Source organism: Panthera leo, chromosome A2, assembly GCF_018350215.1.
Source record: "Panthera leo isolate Ple1 chromosome A2, P.leo_Ple1_pat1.1, whole genome shotgun sequence".
In the NCBI taxonomy this organism is placed as follows: Eukaryota; Metazoa; Chordata; class Mammalia; order Carnivora; family Felidae; genus Panthera; species Panthera leo.
In genome coordinates this window covers 142134831-142156374 of record NC_056680.1, presented here as the reverse complement: position 1 = coordinate 142156374, position 21544 = coordinate 142134831, and the positions used below count along the sequence as shown (strand labels likewise).

At 37.6% G+C, this 21544-nt stretch overlaps 1 protein-coding gene and 1 long non-coding RNA gene across 2 annotated transcripts in view; both read left to right on the top strand.

Moving 5' to 3' along the window:
• The window catches only part of GRM8 (glutamate metabotropic receptor 8), a 756021-nt gene that overhangs the window by 437644 nt on the left and 296833 nt on the right, over positions 1-21544 (top strand). The window lies entirely within an intron of this gene.
• Positions 12010-13720, top strand: LOC122210785. Its single transcript, XR_006198243.1, has 3 exons — positions 12010-12092; positions 12944-13015; positions 13638-13720. It is a non-coding gene; the product is annotated as an uncharacterized LOC122210785 (long non-coding RNA).

Sequence of the window (21544 nt, the reverse complement as noted above, 5' to 3'; positions counted from 1 at the left end):
GTGAAGTTATGCCACTTAAAGAGATATGCCCAAGAATTAGGATCATAAAGAGAGCACATGGATGAAGCGGAAGTTTTTCTTAGAGGAGAGGATTTAGATTTGCTCAAAAGCTAGGCTTGTGTACTTCATGTCTCAGGCCCCCGACCTGTTGGCTGCCTTTAAAAGCAGACCTGAAAGTCTTTGCCTCCTGGCAGTCAGAAAAGCAGACAGAACACCCTCTGTGGATGAAAGCCAAGCTCTCAGGACAAAAAACTGAAATGGAAGCAGGACCTCATCCAGTTTTATCAGTGACCCACAGCAAAGTTTGTCCTGATGGAAGCTGGTCTAATGAAAACCTAAAACTTTCTGGTCTATGATGCTTGCTCAAATAATAGACTTCTAAGGTGTATGCTTGTGTTCTGCCCTGTGATTCTCCTTCACAGGATGATGTAATGTTGTTGTAATGTTGTTAAGAGTTTATGATAAACAACACTTTTAGACAAACATTTTAAGATGGCACAACACAAGAAGCACAAAAGAAAGTAGAAAGGCATGAATAGTAATGACCTGCCAAAGATGTCAAACAAATGGGAACTAATAAAAAGACTTGGATACCAAACACAACAAATAGCTGAGGAACTCAATGCAAAGAGAGCAGAGTTCAGAGCTTGGGCTAACTTACCACATTTGTCTGTAGTCAATAAACCAGAAGCAGCAAGGCACAAGGGATATCCATGGGTACCACCCCTGAAGAAAACCTAGGGTCAGCAGCAACAAGCAGTGCAGGTGGTATCTCAGTGGACCCTCCAGGAGTTCTGTGGAAATGACAAAAGACTGTCCAACTGTGAACAAACAGAAGTATTTATTCAGGGTTTGCTCCAGCAAGGGTGTCAGCCATAATCACTTATATGTTTTTTTGTCAGAGACTCAAAGATAGGGAGGGCAATGAGAAAGCTTTATACTTTAAAAAAAAAAAAAAAAAAAAAAGGTGTTTCTAGTTAGGCCGTGATTGGGCATTATTAGCATGGAGAAGCTGAAAATAGGCTAACTAGAGGCAGGGCATTTTGTGTGCTTGGTTTAGGGAACATATTTGGCTTTCACTTGATTGGTCCTGAGTTGAAAGCAGAGCAGGGACCAAAAAATAAAAAAAATAAAAAAATAAATAAGCATCCCAGTCATTAACTTGGTCAAGTTCTGACCTTTCTGGACCAATTCCTGCATAAGGTGTGGTTTAGCTTCCCAGGCTGATTACTATAGGGCTTGTGGATCAGAGTTCTGTTGTCATTTATGGTCTGGCCATTGTCTGTTTGTGTACTCAGGTTCTCAGATTGAAGAGTACCAGAATAGGTTTATTGTAGAATAGCAAGGGGATTCTTGGCAATATGGGCAAAGAATCCCCTCTTGCCATCTATCTATCTATCTGTCTGTCTGTCTATCTATCTATCTATTTGGGGTGGGTCCTTATAGAATAATTTCTAGCAGAGCAGGATAGAGCTGGGTAAGTTTCCTAAAGACCTAAAAACTGTTAATAGACCTTAGCATATGTAGAGTAGATCTTGATGGAAACTTGACTAAGCCAATTCTGTCTTCTCTCCCTTGTATAAATACATGGAGGCAATTCAGCTACGACAGCCAGGTTGTTGCAGTGCTCCCCTAAAGAGAGAGGGTCACTGTTTCTAGTTCAGACTGTGATGTTGTTGGCTTCTAAAACAGAACAGCACATTTACAATGAAGATAAGATGCAGGCATTTTTGTTAAATGGATTGTGAAATGGAATTACATCTAAGTTTCCTGTAAGCTGGGACCATTACATAAAGGGGTGGATAGGGCACCAGGGTGGCTCAGTCAGTTAAACATCTAACTTTGGCTTAGGTCATGATCTCACAGTTCATGAGTTTAAACACATCAGACTCTGTGCTGACAGTGCAGAGCCTGCTTCGGATTCCCTCTCTCTCTCTCTCTCTCTCTCTCTCTCTCTCCCCACCCCTGTCCTGTTCATGATCTCTCTCTCTCTCACACACAAGATAAATAAATAAACTTTTTTTTTAAAGGGTGGTAGGGTTCTGAGATCAGTAGGTTAATGATATAACTTTTACTTCAACTGGCTAACTAACCCAGCCATCTATGGTAGGACAGTAAATGGAGGAAGGAGGCAATGAAATGGAATAGAGTTGGAGAGGATTTGACATCTCACTATGTTTTGGTCATGTTTGGCATATGTTTGGAAAGATAACTAAAAGAGAAAATGACCCCACTAGGTAAGAATTTCCTTAAAGTATTAGATATGGAACAGGGGGAGAGGGGGCACTAATCTTCCCAACAGTGCAGGAAAAGCCATGGGGTTGGTAAACCAGGCCAATGGAAAACAACACAGTCAAGAGCTGTAACTACAGAGTGCTGACTGAGAGGGCAGGGATGAAGTTGAAATCAGTTGTAAGAGGGAGAAGGTGTCCCCCTGCTAATGGGATAGCCTTGTCCTGCAAGGACACAGAGGTGTGATTAGGTTGGGAAGCTAAGGTGGGTCTGCTGCTGCCATTTTCCCATCTGAATGTTCACATGGAGGAAAAGGTGCCCAATCAAGGGCTTATTTTGAGTAATGACAATACATAGCATTCCTGAGGGCTTACTATGTGCTGAGCACAGTGCTTTACATTTAGCACTTCAAACACATATTCTCTCATTTAATCCTGAGTCAGGTATATTGTAAATACAATTTTACAGATGGAGATACTGTAGTTTAACGACATTAAATAATCTGCCCAAGTAAATGGTAAATGATTTAAACCTGTGGCTTTTCAACTCCAAGAACATAGCTCTTGATCACAGTTGGTCGGCATCTTCACTGAAGGATAATTAAGGACATCGGCTTACATGGCTGTGGTGGCCATAGAATGATGCTTAAATATTAATAACTAGAACATGTGGGGTTGGAAGTAAGGTGATTAAAAAAGGCTGCGTTTTAGGATGTAGAAGAATATAAATTCTGGTTATAGAATTTATAAAAAATATTAGTTGAAAATAAGGTATTGGGTAACTGGGAAACTCAAAAATACCTATAGATTTTTTTTTCAACTTTGATTTTTATTTGAAAAATGCAACCTCACTTTTTTTATTGAAGAATAGTTTGACACACAATGTGATTTTAGTTTCAGGTGTACAACATAGTGATTTGACAAGTCTATGCATTATGTTGTACTCACCACAGGTGTAGCTATCGTCTGTCACCATACAATGTTATTAAAATACCATTGACTGTATTCCTTATGCTGTACCTTTTATCCTCATGACTTATTCATTCCACAACTGGAAGCCTGTATCTCTTACTCCCCTTCCCCCATTTTGCCCATCCTCTCTGCCTGCCCCCATCTGGAAACCACCAATTTGGAACCTCACGTCTAATCAACTTCCTGTGGTATTTATACGCACTTATTGTTAGAAGTGCCTTCTTTCCTCTAAGTGCTGGTATCTTCACAGATTGTTTTTGTGTTTAGAAAGAATTAAACTAGACGTCATAGGGAGAACTTCTATGGGGGTACCTGCAGTCTGTCTAGGGACACTTACCTGCGAGATTACTCATTAAACCAATGTTGCCATCTGCTGGTAACTTCCCTGAACTGCAGACACAAGGTTCCAGGGTCCTTACTATTTAGTGGGCGCTCCAGGGATGGCATCTTAAAGAGAAGCAAATCATGACACCCCAAAAAATTCACAATGAAAAGCCAAAATAATTTTGGGCCTCCTGGGCACCAAGAGAACCACCAACTTATTTAAAGAAGATTTTCATTTAGTAGCAGGGAATTGGCCATTTGGAAACCTGTCTCTTTGACCTGCCTCTATAAATATCTGTCTGGATCTCCTGTTCAAGGTCAGTAAATTCTGCCAAGAACTACCTGAAAATTTATTCCTGTTCACCAAGTTCATGGTCCACAGTCCATGAGTTTAATTCACATGATGCTTCGATTATATGAACGAGCACTATTCTTCCTTGAAGGGAGTAGTTATAGTCACCATTATATTCTCTGCACATTTTGACCTTTGTGATTTCAAATGACACGAGGTTTTTCTTTTATAATTAAAATTTTTAATTTTATGATTCTATCCTGGTTTGCAGCACGCCTTCCAGTGATGCTGTTGTTTCTGCTCCAGCTTTGGAGGAGAATGGCCACATTTAGGAGTAGCTGTAGTTTGAAGGGGTTCAGGTGCTCTGGCAGGCCAAGTGAAGAGGTTGTCCAGAGAAACCACAGGGGTGAGGCTCGCTCAAAAGTTCTTCTAACATAACAAGGGAAACTCAGAAATATCATAGTCCTTTGAAACCGTACATAAATAGTATATTGACATATATTGCTTATGTTAGCCAAATAAACCATTAGGAAACTTACTTGCTAGAAGTCAGTTACAACCCATGTTGACATTTAATTGTCTATATTTCCTTGAATAGTTGAGAAAGTGGACCAAGCAATGGAATCAGAGTCAGAGCAAAGGAAACAATACCACTGTTGCCTGTCTTTCCTCCCTCTGTAGAGTGGGTCCTGTCTACCTAACAAAAAGAGAGGGGCCTCTTTTTAACACTTTGTATGCTGGCTCCCATTCCCCCCACCATGTAAATATTTATTGCTTTAAAAATTTAACTAACGTGTGTTATAATCACTAACATGTACATATTATATGAAATTATATAATACAGACAAGAAAAATTTAATATCCCATTAAATTCCACCCAAATATTATGCTGAATATTCTTGTGTCCTATGCAAACATAAACACATTGTTATGTTCATTTTACATAAAACTATAAGAAAAATATTATGCGTTAACCTATTTTATTCTAATATAACAATATATCATGAACTACCTTTAAGTTAATAATTATAGATGTAGCTCATAAATTTTCATGGCCACGAAGTATTCCATTATACTGTGTCCTCTATTTTTGGTTGCTTTTATAAACAACAACTTTATATCTGATTAAGATATATTTTTACAGGTGGCATTGCTAGGTGAAGCATATGAAACACCATTAGCATTGTATGGGATATTAATAGGGGAATAATATAGTTTTAAGTGTGGCTTTGAATTGTATTTGACATATGTGAGGTTGAGCACGCTTTGTAAACATATTGGGTGAATGTATTTCTTTTCGAACATCTTTTCATAACTTTTGCCATTAAATCTCTAAAAATTTATTTCAGACCTTTCTAATTTTTTTATTTCAGCTTTTTCCATAGATAATGTTATATCTTTTCCTCATCATATGTTGCAAATATTTACCCCAGATTATTATTTGCCTTTTAATGCTGCTGATAAATGTGGCTTTTTTGCATTTTACAAGTTTTATATTCAGGTAAATATATCAATTATTCCTTTTAAAGTTTCTGACTTTGGCATAATGCTTTAAAAGGTTCTCCCTGGGGCACCTGGGTGGCTCAGTTGGTTAAGCGTCTGACTTTGGCTCAGGTCATGATCTCATGGCTCGTGAGTTCAAGCCCCGCATTGAGCTCTGTGCTGACAGCTCAGAGCCTGGAGCCTGCTTCACATTCTGTGTCCCTCTCTCACTCTGCCTCTCCCCTGCTCATACTCACTCTCTCTCTCTCTCTCTCTCTCTCAAGAATAAATAAACATTAAAAAAAATTTTTTTAAAAAGTTCTCCCTCAAGTCAAAGTTATATTAGCACTCTGTTTTTCTTAAATTTATTTTTTACATTAAAATCATTAATTCATCTAGAATTTATTTTGGTGTACATTTGAGAGAAGGATTTAACACTTTTTCTCCCTAAATCATTAGCTTGAACACCACTTAAATGATCCCAGAAAGCTGGATATTCTGTAAGGCTTCAGGCCCTCCAAGTATTAACTATACTCTGGTGGCAGATTAGGGATGATGCAAACAGCAAGCCCAGAGGCCAGCTAAAGCAACAAATCGGCATGTAGTGAGAGAGACAGAAACATTAACTCAGTATTTAATGTTCTACATTTCTCTGTCTTTAAATATAAGAGGAATTACTATTGATGAACCGGGGCATGGCTGCGTTACACTTATAAATATTTAAATAAGAAAAACAGGGGGGAAATCTACTAAAGGCAGTGATTTCATAGCAGAGGAGTGAGAAAGAAGCCTGCCTGGTGAGTAGATTGAGGGACTTCTAAGGGGAACCTCGAGTGCATTAGGAAGGACACTTTGATGAATGACAGTGGCTGGTCTCCTTCCTGGGTCTGTACAAAGCAATGCATTAGGATATGATGAGATCTGTAGAGCTTATGGTTTTTAAGGTACCACAAAGTAATTTGGTAAGGCAGAATATTTTCAGCAGCGTTAGTCATCGTTATCGTCATTGCCATCATGTACAAAAAAAAAAGAAAAATGGAAACAGTTTGAAAGTTAGAGCTTGTATTTGAGGATGACCATGTCATTGAACCTAAAAAAGGAATATGACTTTATTTTCTGATTTTGTACCATATGAAATGATTCTTCCAATTCTGGGTATATCTTTGGAAGAGACATCAGGGTTCAATCTGCTCCTTACCTTGGCTTCTATTTCCCTGGGTTGGGAAGGAGGAGAAGACTGGCTTCTGCAGCTTTGGGCTGGTTTGTCTCAAATTCTGATCTGCCTCACGCAGGTTCTTAAGTCTCATGGAGTTAAGGAAACCCAGCCTACAGGGAGCAGTTTGGATAGGTGAGGAGGCACGATGAAGGTATTAGTAATAATTATTCCTAATATAAAAACAACAACCACAATTATGGAACACCTACTAAATGACAATGTTCTATTCTACATAAGCAACAGTACAGTTCCTAGTAGCTGAGTCTCCTACCTGGGGAATATGCCTCCTGAAGTCCAGGAAGGAGGAAGAAGGGATGGAGGTACTACCTTTGGAATGCATTTCCTAAGTACAAAGAAGTCTCCTTGTTACTTTACCATCTTTTCTTGTGTGCCAAACTGGGAATCAAAGAGGTACTTTTAATTAGGTTTGGATGACCCTACTGCATGGGTATAATCATGACTACATCATTGGTATTGTTAACTGCTGCTTGTTCCTTTACCCTTATATCCATCTTACTCGTTTTCATCAGATTAATGTTCCCACACCACTGCCTCAGTATTTGCCATCCTCTTATTTGTCTTATCTGGGATGTTTGTTGAAAATGGAGATTCCTGAGCTCGCCTTCGGCTTTAGCATCCCAGGTGATTCAATCAAATACTGGGGCAGTACTTCTCCAACATCAGTGTCTACAAGAATCATAGAGTTTGTCAAAATGCAGATTCTGACATAAGAGGTCCGAGGGGGTCCTGAAACTGCATATCTGTGGGCTCCCGTATGGTGTTGCTGCTTCTGGTACCCCGATCACACTTTGGGTAGCAAACGGCTAGATTGTCTAAACTAGTTATTCTGGCATTTTGGTCCTTCTGTGTACTTGACCCCTTTTCAGCTCTCTATATGACTTCTTCTTCCTCCCCACCTGGCATCTCTGAGGCAGTCAAATCAGTCTCTCAAATGTTCTCCAATAAGACTAGACAGATTGAACTTTTGCTTCAAGTTCTCATCACTGCTGTTCTTTCTGATCTCCATCAAACAAAACCAGATCCTTCTTGGAAGACCTTCCCACTCTCACCTCATGGGTAAGGTTCTTTTCAATAGCCCCAGGCCTCTGAAGTTCCCCAACCTTCTCTAGGAATGCCAATTGTCTGCTCTTGGGGCAACAATTATACAATTTCACACTCGGATAAATGAGGAATTCAGTTAGGCAAAGCTAGTCTTGTTGAAGTGAACTTCTTATTGTCCCTTGGTCTCCACACAGTTGCTACTAGGCAGGAGCCAAGGTTGACACAGAGCCAGTTCAGCCATATATCTAAAGCCAAAGCTCTCTTTATCATCCCTGCTGATGCATAGGATGCCCATCTCTGTAGTTACCTCTAACTTGAACTTGTCATTCAAATTAATCCTAGGAGTGGGGCATGGAGGACATACAGAAATGACCTGTCAATATGAGACAGGCATAACTAATGTGCCCCTCTCCCCAAAGTAAAGGAAAATATTCATACTTTTACCCAGTTTTCCTTTGTTTTATAGTTCCAGATCAACTAATATGTATCTGTATTTTGTCCATCAGGACTTTCCTTCAGGTCTTTGTTCTGTCTTGGTGAGAGGCAAACACCAAAGTCCTTTTTCTTAATCCCTTGTTATACACTTTGAATTTGTCCTTGGCCATTCCTTTTGCATCTATGAAGGTGATGAACACCACACAATGGGAGAAAATGCTCTAAAATATTAATCTCAATATAACGCATAACAAGTTGAACTTGGCACTATGTAAATCTGGAGAAAAATTCTGAGACATTCTTTAATGCAGAGCTTAGAGTATCATGATGTCATTTGTTCTCATAGAGGCATTTTCTTCTTATATTATTTTTGGGGCTGTAAACTTATCTCCAGATAAGGCAATCCTGAATCTCTTTCAAATGCTGTTAGTGTTTAGATATACTCTTATGCATGAAATAGACTTGTCCAGTATTTGTTATCTCCTTATTCCTCCTTTTAATGTGGACATAAAAATGTATCCTGAGATAGTATTGGGCTTAGGCAGACAAAAGTTCATGTTGGTGTTAAGGGAGAAGAGAAAGGGCAGTAAATTTTGAGTTGCTTTGTTGTTTTACACTATCTTAGTGCTAGTTATGGATTTTGGAATAATATTTCATGTTCTAGGAGTAGTTTTTATCCAATGATTAGACCTTCAATTTTTCAGCACTTTTCCCCAGAATCTCTTAAGGTCAAAAATCATGAATAAATCCATGCTTGATAGACTGAAAGGTTTTAGCTTCAGAGAGTTGTCAGTAGACTTCAAATTGGAGCAGTCTTTCAGTTCTGTTACTTGCGAGTTATTGATAAATTTTCACACCACTGGCTGCAGACCTCATGAATATATTCATGGACCATGGAGCATGGCTTGGTATTTAGAAGAATCTAAAATGTGATTCTTTAAAAAAAAATTAAATTGAGCTGGGAATGTTATTTATGATTGAATATTTAAAATAAATAATTGCAAATTAAGAATATGTGCCATTGTCCTTTTAATTCCAGATTAAATGTGAAAATGTAAATAATAAATTATAAATCACGAATGATGTTCTTAGGCCATTCAGCTTAAGCCATCTTTACTAATGCTAATCACAACACAGATGAAGTATTTATAAAAATTAAGAGGTTTAGCATGGTAACTCTGATTAAATTCTAACCTTTATACTGATAGAAAAGTTAGGGGAATTATAGACTGTGAATATCTAAAAATTAATGAACTATAATTCTGATAATAACTGATAGGATGGGGGATAGGAAACCTTCAGATTTAACGACCATTTCTGTAGTTTACAGTTCCATTTGAAATTTTTTTTTCAGCAGACAAATTGTAATTTTAAAATGTCCAGTTCATCTCTCCCACTAAGAGAGAACACAGCACTTCCTTTTATGAAGGTATGCCTTGAAGAGTGGCAAGATGGTGAACTCATGGCAGGACCGAGTAGAGATGAGCTATACCCCAACTGATCTTCCAAAAATGTTTGTTGGAATGTGAATTGAATGTTTATTTGCTATTAATGAATATAATGCCCATGAGAGGGGAGTTACTATTTTTGAAGACCACTTTAAAAGGAGAATGTTAGCTAACTGGTTTTATGCTATGTATTCCCAGAGATCACCATGTTAATGCTCTCCTGGACCCAAAATGGAGAAAGGGGCACACTGTGAACCTGAAATGAGGTGGCATCTTACATATAGTTGTTGTTTGTTTGTTTGTTTTTCAACTTAGTTGTTTGGTGTATAAACTAAGTCAGCAAGTTTCTATTAGACAGTGTGTTGTAATTATTAGTGGGAAATAGTTTACCAGGAGCTTTGATATGTAATCATCTTAAATACTACCATTATAAATACCACCAAATCCTGGGAGACATGTAGGTCAATGTGATGACTGGCTTGCCCAGTGTATTATTATTGTCACAGACCCAACTTAGTGAAGGGCATTTCAATCAAAAATAAATAAATATTTAAAAATTATTTAAAAAAAATAATTTTTAAATATTTATTTATTTTTGAGAGAGAGAGACAGAGTGTGAGCAGAGGAGGGGCAGAGAGAGAGGGAGACAGAATCAGAAGCAGGCTCCAGGCTCAGAGCTGTCAGCACAGAGTCCGATATGGGGCACAAATTCACGAACCTTGAGATCATGACCTGAGCCAGAGTCGGATGCTTAACCGACTGAGCCACCCAGGCGTCCCTCAAAGAAGGAAGCTTTTAAAAATTCTTATGCCTGGGCCTCATCCCTTGGACTGCCAGATTTAATAAACAAAAATACAAGATACCCAATTAAATTTAAATTTCAGGTAAACAACAAATAGTTTAGTATAAGTTTGTTAAATAAGCATGTCCTGTATTTTATCTGGCAACCTTTCCCATAGCTCATACATGTTGGTTTAATGGGCTTGGGGTGAGGTCTGGCCATTGGTGTTTTTATACCTTCTCCAACTGAACATAATTTACAGCCAACTTGGGAACTATTGGCTAAGATAAACAGTGTTTCACAGACTACAGTGGGAATAAGAGTCCATGGCAGTCTTTGTGAAAATGCAACTTCTCGGTTCCCCTCCAGTCTGATTCACTAGGACGGAGTTGAGGTACTTTAACAAGTATCCTAGCTAGTTCTGTTGCAGGTGGTTTGTGGACCACACATTGAAAAACACTGTTTAAGGGCATATTAGCAAGCACTGATATTTCTTTTTCTTAATATAAGAGTGTAACATTTTTTTTAAAGAAAAATCTCATAATAACAAAGTTTCAGGGTACAGCATAATATACTGGTTACAAATGGGCACTCTTTATATATTAGAATAAGTGATATGGATTAGAAAGATGTTTCTCAGAAGAAAAATAAAAATCAATGTGAATTGTGTTCTGTTTGTTATCATTTCTTATGTAGCAAATAAAAAACATTTATCTTCTAAATTGGAAAATAAGTCTTTGTGACGACAATATGTTAACCTTAAAGAGTCTGCTTTGCTAAAGGACTCTAATCTTTGCTAACTGGAAAAAATGACCTTAGGAGACTCTGAACCCGAGGAACTGACACTAACAATTTGGGATTGGTTGTAAACTCATGCTGAGCAAAATGTCTGTGAAAATGCACTCTACAAGGTTAATAGGCTGATATTTTCAAGATTACATACAAGGAAAAATAATGTAGATAATTAACACTGCTGGTGCCAAGGGCTGTATTTTTCATTTCTTAGGTAGTTTCAGTAATAAAAGAGCAGAGACATTCTGCCTTATTTTACCTTCTTTGTTTTGGTGATTTCTGAGTTCCAAATTGATATTTTTTTCCTAAGACTTAAAGAAAATCCAGGGAAATAAATATCATGTTTTCAAGGACTATATAAATTGATGTAAATCTATGCTGCTGTTAATGATCCAAATTATTTCCTATGGGTGTGATTTTCCCCTCATAATCTCTTAATGCATTATTGATTAACCTCAAAACCTATTTTATATTAGTGAGCATTTTCATATAGGATTGACCCCCCAGTCACTTTCCATGGTTCTTTTAAGTACTGTGGTCTTTGGTAGGTTGACTCCTTTTTTCCCCAGCTTTCCTCCAAATATGGAAATATCTTAGATTATATTTTCTAAGTTTCTCTACTTTGAACCATTTTAGCAAAACTGAACAATTATTAGTTGCTTTTTATTACAAACATTTACTAGCTACTCAGCTCAGCCTTTCTAAATTGTGGCATTCTGACTCTGTGGATTAAAAGGCTACTGTTATTCTTTTTGTTTGTTTGTTTGTTTATTTATTTTTGAGAGAGAGAGAGAGCAAGCTGGACAGGGGCAGAGAGAGAGAGAGAGAGAGAGAGAGAGAGAGAGAGAGAGAGAATCCCAAGCAGGCTCCACACTGTCAGTGCAGAGCCTGATGTAGGGCTTGAACTCATGGATTGTGAGATCATGACCTGAGCCAAAATCAAGAGTCAGATGCTTAACTGACTGAGCCACCTAGGCACCCCTAGGGTCACTATTATTCTAAGGAGACTTGTGATGGCTTTTGGGTCCCAGTTGTGTTTGCGTTCACTTTGAGTCTGGTAAGTTCTCTCACTGATGCTAATAATTCACATTTATACAGCTCTGTACAGTGTTCATGATGACTTTACATACATTTTTTTTTTAATTTAGTCTTTTCAAGAGTTGTATGGAGGGTTGCCTACGTGGTTCAGCTGGTTAAGTGACTGACTCTTGATTTCAGCTCAGGTCATGATCTCACCTTCGAGACTGAGCCTCATGTCAGGCTCTGCACTGACAGTGTGGAGCCTGTTTGGGATTCTCTCTCTCTCTCCCTCTCTCTCTGCCCCTTCCCCTGCTTGCTCCCTCTCTCTCTCCCTTTCTCAAAATAAATAAATAAACATTAAAAAAAAAGAGTAATAGGGAGTGCACAGGGAAGAGGTAATAATTAACCCTGTTTTCTAGATCAGGAGACTATGACTCAGAGTTTTACCTGGCAAGCGCTGATAAGCCTGTAAGTGCTAGCATTGTCCCTTGAACACAGTCCCTCTAACCTGCAGTGACCTTTCCACTCTACCATATTATTAGAACAGACCAAACTAGGCAAAAGAATATAAAAGGGCAGTGGGTAGCTGTTACTAAGGAAACTGTTACTTTAACTTTTAAAGTATGGATCAGAAAGGAAGTAGAAGAAGAGGACACTTTTTATCATAAGTAGAAAAAGGAAACAATCAAGTAAAGATTTAAAAGCTAGCTGATGGGAAAACTGCCTCAACAAAGCTTCACATGGCGTGATTATGTACAGTACACTCTTCCCAACTCCCTTCTGTTTCTGGGAGGCAAAAAAAGGGTACTGGTGGATTAGCATGAACATGAAAGAGTGTTCTGTAGTTCAAATTATACTGCAGGGAGTAACATGATGTAAATTCTATAGAGTGGACCTCAGTAGGAAAGAAGATGGAAGAAAGAGGAACGAGGAAAGAACTTGTATCTGCTGTGGCCAAAGGTCAGTACAGAATGGGCCAAAGAAAAAGTGGGCCCAGTCTGTGACTGGACATTATATTGACAACTGGTGGATATTGTTCTGTTTCCCTCAGTCACTGGAATGGCTTAGACAGAATGAATATGCTGTCCATAGCCTGAATGGAAGCATCACCTGATAACTTACATACAGGGCTTTGAAAAAAGAAGTCAGAAAAATGACTTTATTTTCTAGGACTGTGGAAGTGTTTCAGGTTGAAAGGGCTTGAACTCTAAAGGTTGTGGTAGTAAAGTCAGGGCAGACAATCAGTTTCAGAGTAATTAATGATTAAGACTTGAGAGTAACATCGAATAACTTTTAGATGCTGTCAGTGTAAATGGGAAACTCTAACTTTTCAGTGAATCAGAATCACTTTGCTAAAACACAGATTGCTGGGCTGAGCCCAGAGTTTCTGATTCTGTACAACTGGGCTGAAACTTTCTATTACCTTCCCTGACAAGTGGTGCTGCCATGGTGGTCCAGGGATCATACTTTGTAAACCGTTTGAGCATTGCTTTGATTACTTTGGGCTTGCAGGGGCAGTGGATATTGGTTAAAAGAGAACAACCATTCACTGTAAAAAAATTTTTTTTAAATTCCTATCAAGAAAACAGATACGGTTCAGATGTGGAGAGCCTGCCAGGACTGGAACAACCTGAGATCCCCATTCAGACCTTCCCTTGTTCCTTGTTACAGAGGAGCACACTGTGGCCATGACCTTGGCCCTCCAGAACAGCATACTTCCAGACACTGGAAAAAAGAGCAGCATTTTCCACACAGATCTTCTAAGTCACTACTTTGGAAACATTTCACTTGTAATCTGCAAGCTCCTTGGAAAGTATATTTGCGAATACGAGGCATTCCTGATTTCTGCAGTGAACCCAGCATCAGCAAGCCTGTGCTTGCACTGAGAAAGAACGCACAATCCTCAGGTGTGCCTATGCAGTACCTCTGGATCCGTCTCTCCATCTTTCCAAAAAAAAAAAAAAAATGATTTCCTTGAAATTACGTGTTCAATTTCAGCATACTGATTAGTATCCTGATTAAAATTGAGGCTTACCTTTAGAGTCTTTTTTTTTTCTTTATGGAATTCAGTTAACCACCCCTATAGTTCTTCTGCCCATGAGCTATGCCCGAGGGAATATTTTTCACCTGATGGCAACAAATAATAATTATGAACAAAACAGTTTGATCAACTGACGAATGGATAAAGACATTGTGGTTTATATACACAATGGAATACTATGTGGCAACGAGAAAGAATGAAATATGGCCTTCTGTAGCAACGTGGATGGAACTGGAGGGTGTTATGCTAAGTGAAATAAGTCATACAGAGAAAGACAGATATCATATATTTTCACTCTTATGTGGATCCTGAGAAACTTAACAGAAGACCATGTGGGAGGGGGAGAGGAAAAAAAAAAGAGAGGGAGAGAGCCAAAGCATAAGAGACTCTTAAAAACTGGAACAAGCTGAGGGCTGATGGGGGGTGGGAGGGAGGGGAGGGTGGGTGATGGGTATTGAGGAGGGCACCGGTTGGGATGAGGACTGGGTGTTGTATGGAAACCAATTTGACAATAAATTTCATACTATAAATAAATAAATAAATAAATAAATAAATAAATAAATAAGAGAAAGAAAAAAAACAGTTTGAAAGATCATTTCAGGCTATGATTTTAAACACAATGCTGTGAACTGACAGTAGACATTACAGGTTGGTTTCTCCCTTTGAGCTCCTAAGCAAGGAGAGAGAATGTCTCTTCCTCGACTCTGTGCTTAAATTGAGTGTATTCAGACCTCAACATTGAGTTACCACCTTGAGTTGGCAACCTCCCTTGTTACAGCAGTACTTTAAAAAAGGCTGGTCTGGGAGAGCTGCCTCATGTGAAGCAATACAGTCAATGCTTTGCATTAAAACTAGAAAGTAGAAAGGTGATAATAACCCTAAAAAAGAAGGTCTGTGTAGAGAAGGTAAGTCAAAGAAAATGTGGACAAAGAAAGCTGGTAGCAAGTGAAGATATTCCATTATCTAAAGGTGACATCTCAAACTAAGTATTTTTTTAAAATTAAGAATGTCATAGTATTCTTATGAACTGTTTGCTGTACTAAATAGGTCTCCTCTCTCTCTCTCTCTCTCTCTCTCTCTCTCCCTCTCTCCCTCTCTCCCTCCCTCCCTCTCTCCCTCTCTCTCTCTCTGTCTCTGCTTCTCTCTCTCTTTAACGTAATAACTGCTTGCATGAGATGTAGGAGTCATTGATATTCAGACACATTCTTTGGATAGGGATAACACTCAACATGAAGAAGCAGGGCACTTTAGGATGCACATTTATTCCAACAGATGCTTGAGCTCCTTTTAGAACACTGGCACTGTCATTTATCAAATGGCACCCTAGTGATCTCAAAGAGTTAATGAGAATCTCAAATTTCGTACTTACTTCCCCACAGGAAAGGCATCTGACTCACATTCTGCAGTCTAGCAAAGCAGTTGGAACCCCTGACATTCACATCGGATCGTTCTCCTCAGAGCCCCAGATCCTCACCTACCAAGTCACCAGTCATGCCTGTCTTCCTCTTTGCATCTACACCTGAAGGGCATCACTGCTGCTCTTCCCCATTCCCCTTTGCCCGTTTGGACTCTGGACCATTCTTACCATATGTTCCCACCACCATTAGTGCAGGCCTGGCTCCAGAGGTGGTCTCTGACTTGGCAGTTTCTCTTTACCCTGTGATTGCCTTGGCACAACCATCTGAAAATATAGCTGATTCACCTCTAGGGCATATAATCATAATTTTCAATGTAAAACAGTCTTTTAAATAAAATAGTGATACAATGATTTAGTACAATGACTAATACAACTACATGAATAAATACTAATGCCAACCCAAATATCCAACATTTAATTTAAAATGTTGCTATGACTGGATATATTATCTATTACATCTTTATGAAGCCATGGAAAGGTAGATTCCTCTTTAGGAAGGACAGTATTTCCATATTTATTAAATAAAAGTAAATTTCAGTACACACTTTGATGTTGTCAGTCATCTACTTTTTTTTAAAAAAAGGTAGAACATCATTAACAATGTCTTTAAGGATATTCTCCTCCGCACAGTGCATTCTATACTCCAGACTTCAAGTTAGGAAACAGGTTAGTTATTTAACTCTTTGGCCAAATTAAAAGAGAGCCTTCATCTTTTGCCTTTTCCTGATAAATTGATCTCTGAGGCTGTGTGACATAATCTATATAGCAGATCTTCTCTAGAAAGTTACTATATAGAAAATGTAAATGGCTGAAGTAGCAGAAAGCAACTCACACTTTCTATTCCACTAAATGAAATCATTCTAACAAGTCATGATATCAGATAATATCCACATAGCTTAGAGCCGTTTTCATATTTTTATGTTTCTTTAGGCTTGTTATTCATTGTAAATAAGAAGGTACTTTCTCCTAATGCTTAGCTTTAGTTGTTTTAAGCCTGTGTTATTTATCATGCTCTATGGGATTTTAACATTTAGAAAAATAAATTAGCTTCTATGGAACAATAACCTATACACCTGGTCTGGATGCCGGTGCTGATGAAGGGAGCAGCCACCTAAGAACCATGGGGTCTCCATCATCTGTCAGGGCTCTGCAGATAAAAAGCTTGTCGATCCCTTACATTTATAACACAGAAGCTGACTGGGAGTTTCTTGCTGTTTCTTTATGTGTTGCCGTGTTTGCAGGGCCACAATTATAAACTGATTACAGCTAGAGAAAAAATGCTTCCATTGTTCTCCCCACTGAATAGTAATTAGTCTGTTTATTGTGTTTCATTGCCATTTTTTTGGTTGTTGTTAGTCTTTTGAACATGATTAGGCTATCTTAGATTTCAGTATGGCTTCTGGAAAGCAGAAAATGCAACATAAGCGCAACGTATGTAAGATATTTATAGTGATATCTTATTGTATGTTCTAAATCATATTGTGGAGAAACTAAGTGTGTACTAGAAACAAGACATTTTGTTTTCCTGTCTGTAGTTGTTTGAACCACATCTGATGCTCTTCTCTCTCTTCCTTGATCACATAGGTAGTTCAGAAAAGGCTGTTTCAAAGTTAGAATGCCATATGTTACAAGATTTTGAATATGATCTGGACAATATGATTTCTATTTTTATGTAAAGAACAGCTTATTTTGAAGGCTGCATTCACATCAGCTAAAAAGGAAAACTATTGGCAGGTTTTTTGGTCTATGAGTTGATTTATTTACTTATTTTTTTGTTTTGTTTTAAATTGACCGCATCGACCTGATTGCTGTCTAACAGACATAATCTGTGAACTCATCTCCTAGACTCTAGGCCTAATTAGTCTAAATGCTTTCTTGGTTTGCTACTAATTATATGCTTAACTGTTTAGTTATGATAGAGCCCATTTGAAGCGTAAAATAGAATTCATTCTTCATGTCCTTTAATGTAATTGTATTTTATTTTATCATTGCAATAGACAGGGATAAAACAATTTTTCCCCATTCTAGAGCATAGGAAATATTTGAATGACTCTGAAATAGGAGGAATATTCAGGACAATGTAGTATAAGTCCATTAGGAAATGTCAAAAAGCATATAAAGTTTTGGGAACCAGGAATGACATATATAAAGAATATCTGAAAGATTTAAAAAATTTTTTTTGTTTTTCTGAGGTTTTTTTCCAAATTTTCTTTAAATTTTTGTTAGTTAACAATAGTGTAGTATTGGTTTCAGGAGCAGAATTTAGTGATTCATCACTTAGGTATAACACCCAGGGCTCATCCCAATAAGTGTGCTCCTTAATGCCCATCACCCCTTTAACCCATCCCCCCACCCACCTCCCCTCCAGCAGCCCTCAGTCTGTTCTCCACAGTTAAGAGTCTCTTATAGTTTGCTTCCTTCTCTTTTTCCCCCTTCCCCTATGTTCATCTGTTTTATGTCTTAAATTACATATATGAGTGAAACCATGGTATTTGTCTTTGACTGACTTATTTCACTTCACATAATACACTGTAGCTCCATCCACGTCGTTGCAATGGCAAGATTTCATTCTTTTTGATGGCTGAGTGATATTCTATTACACACACACACACACACACACACACCCCACATCTTCTTTATCAATTCATCGGTCAATGGACATTTGGGCTCTTTCCATAATTTTGCTATTGTTGATAATGCTGCTATAACCACTGGGGGTTCATGTGCCCTTTCTAATCAGTATTTTTGTAACCTTTGGGTAAATACCTGGTAGTACAATTGTTGGGTCGTAGGGTAGCCACCCTGAATGCACCTTATCTTGAAAGAGATTTTTTAATGAAAAAAATTATACACTTTGCAGATGGCTTTTGCTCCTTTTTATAGATTTGACCAAAGAGTCACTGAAGAAAGTAAATAGAGCAAGTGCATTTTCTAATCTGATACTTTCAAATAGAAAGAATTAGATCAATATTTCCCCCTCATCCTTAGTCAATTTCATTTGATTTTCAGCTGACATCTTTTGTTTAAGAGAATGAAATTGATAGCAAGATAAAATTTTGGGGAATTTCTCTGAAAATTAGTGAAGCTACTAAAAATTATATTTTAGTAGAATTTACCTCAGTTGAATAAGTTACATATTTGGGGTATGATGATCTACAAAATAAGCAGAAGAGATCAAATATCCAAAAATAGAACTAAGATATCTACCAACTTAATAAAGCACGCAAGTATGTGCCACAGCATGTAAAAGCCAGGGATGATTATGAAGAAGTTAAAAAAAGAGAAAAACCAATAAATAGCAAATTAATTAGGAAAGAAGATGAAATACCACTTGGAAAATTGATCACAGAGAATGGAAATTTCTCTTTATTTATCATTTTGCAAATATAATAGGAATAAAAGATCTTGAAGGGCATTTCTTTCAATTAGATTAAGAAGAAAAGGCAGTAATTGACTTGATATTTTTTTCTGTACTTATTTTGTAATAGTGAATTTTTACTTCTGAAGAAAGGTAGAATTTTTATTAATAAAATAATATGTAGGGGATTTTTTTAAAAGTTAAATGTGCTTACACATTAAATTTCAAATGTGTATCAAAAAGGAGTATTGTAAAATTCAGTCAGAGTTATTATTACTCCCTCCACTCTTTTTGTTGACTCCTGGAAATCTGGGAAGAGGGTCATCATTGGGATAATTGAAATAAATGGTCATCTAAATTAGGTGATTGTTTCCAACCTACAACCTACTGATGATTTACATTAAAGAAATGAAGGCATGTAAACAAAGTCCACTCAGTGTGGAACACCTTGAACATTATCAACTATTTAATATCTCTTTGCAAACCAATTTATCTTGCTGATGCTGGGCACTTGTTGGACAGGGATGAGGGGAAAGAATGGTTATTTAAAGGAAAAAAAATGATCTAGAAGCCTGCAGAGGCTTGAGGCACTGGATACTAACTTAGTCTCCTTCATAAGTTGGTTAGAGTCCTAACTATGCGAGCAGAAAGAGCCAATAGTGTGAGCAAAATAGCATTTGCAAAATAAGAAAGATACAGCACTGAAAACTACTCTGTCTGTGAACTTAACTGAGAAAAAAAATGAAAAACAGACATGCAGATCAAAAACACTTTGTCAGGTTAATCTGATCTTCTAAATTAGACCAATATATCCAGTTGATTGACAAAATGTCTATACATGTTAATTATAATAACTTTAGTGAGCTCTTGAGTCCATTCATTTATTATATTTATTATTAGGCTATACAAGTGTGGAATGGAATAATTAGTCTTTATCAAGGAACATAATTGGCTGTAGGTTTGTATTTACAAAGCAAAGGACAAGAGGCTGCCACAAGAAGTGGCTTGTAGAGGTAGGGCCTAAATCTACTCACAACTTTTCATGGCCCCGGGAAAGACCCTTGCTATGGGAATGACTAGCATGCAAAAGTGGATAGAGGACACTAACATATACTGAGATGTTATCGGGCACATGGAAATAAAATGACAAATGAAAATAAACTGGTCCCTGCTCTTGCAGACCATTAATGACATTGTCTTAAAATCAGATAGGATACAGAGATGATTTTAAAAACCACAAAGAGGAGAATGCCTTGAAAGGTTTTTTTCCCCCTTGTTTATTTTATAAACAACAATTGATTTATTTGAAGAACATCGGAATATTCATTAATTCCGTGAGTAGGTAAAACTAGAAAAGGTGTACTTGGGTTAAAAGGTATTTTGAAGTCAAAGGTGTAAAATCTGTAATCCTAAATTACCTGCATCTATAAAAGGGGACACAGATTGTAGTTTTCATTTGATTGACTGCTTGTAACAACACTCTGAGGTAGGAGGTCATTTCCTCTTATTCACCAATATAGACGCTGAGACCAACAGAGGTTAACTCATTTGCTGTAGTTAACAGAGCTAGTAAGTAGAGGGATTTCTATCATAAATTTCTTATTTTTCCTACTGTTTCATATTACCTCATAAAGACCAGTATAATCAAAATTCAAAATGTGGTGAGTGGGTTATTGTCCTTGAGTTTAGACACAAAGAGATCATGGTTGTATATCATTTAGGATTATGTCCAGCTATAAGTAACAGGGAAAATAGCACTTGTTTAAACAAGACAGAACTTTATTTTTCTGTCTGATAAAATCCAGAGGAGGCAGTCCAGGAATGGTGCAATGGCTCTTCTTTACTCTGGCCTAAGGTACCTATACTTTTTAATACTACTCTGTTATCTCTAGGGTGTTTTTCCTGGTTCCAGAAGGCAGGTAGAACTGCAGTTACCACATTTGCCTTTTAAGTGGCCAGATGGAGAAAAGGATGAAAATAATAGAGACAAAGGGTTCATATCCATGTCTTTTAAAAAATGTTCCTGAAAGTTACCACCCTGTACATTTGTTTACAATCCTATTGGCAGCTCTTTTTAGACACAAAGGAGTTTGGAAAATTAAGTCTATTCTGGTCAGCCACATGCCTACTAAAAATCATGAATTCTAATACTGTGGAAAAGTGGTGAATTAGTACCGAGGTACCGCCAATGGTCTCTTCCCAGACAGCGTTGATGTGTGGTTGGGCTAGAAGACAAATAGAAGTCAAGATGTGAATGGCAATGAGAGAGTAGAAGCCGAAATGCTCTTCTAAGAAAAGGTTGGCTCTGAAAGAGAGGGTGGTTTACCAAATGACTCCCATACCTGAGTCTGTCTCATTCGTAAAAGCATTTGATTGAAAGACTATCATAAAACTCACATATTAAAAATGACTACTTCATACAGAAGATGAGCACACAGGACTGTCATAGAAAGTCAAAGGCCAGATGTTTACCAAGTGCTTAGAGTCATGTTAAATGAGATAGGTTTATCCAAGGATCTGGCAACAGGTTTATATCTTAATATAAATTCATTATGTTGTACCTGGGCACATTCTTTTTTTGTTTAGACCTGAATTGTAATGCAAGACAGTTTGAGTAAGACTATAAAGCAAGACACAGTTTGGAGTGTTGGCTTTCCAACTTACTATGTCTGT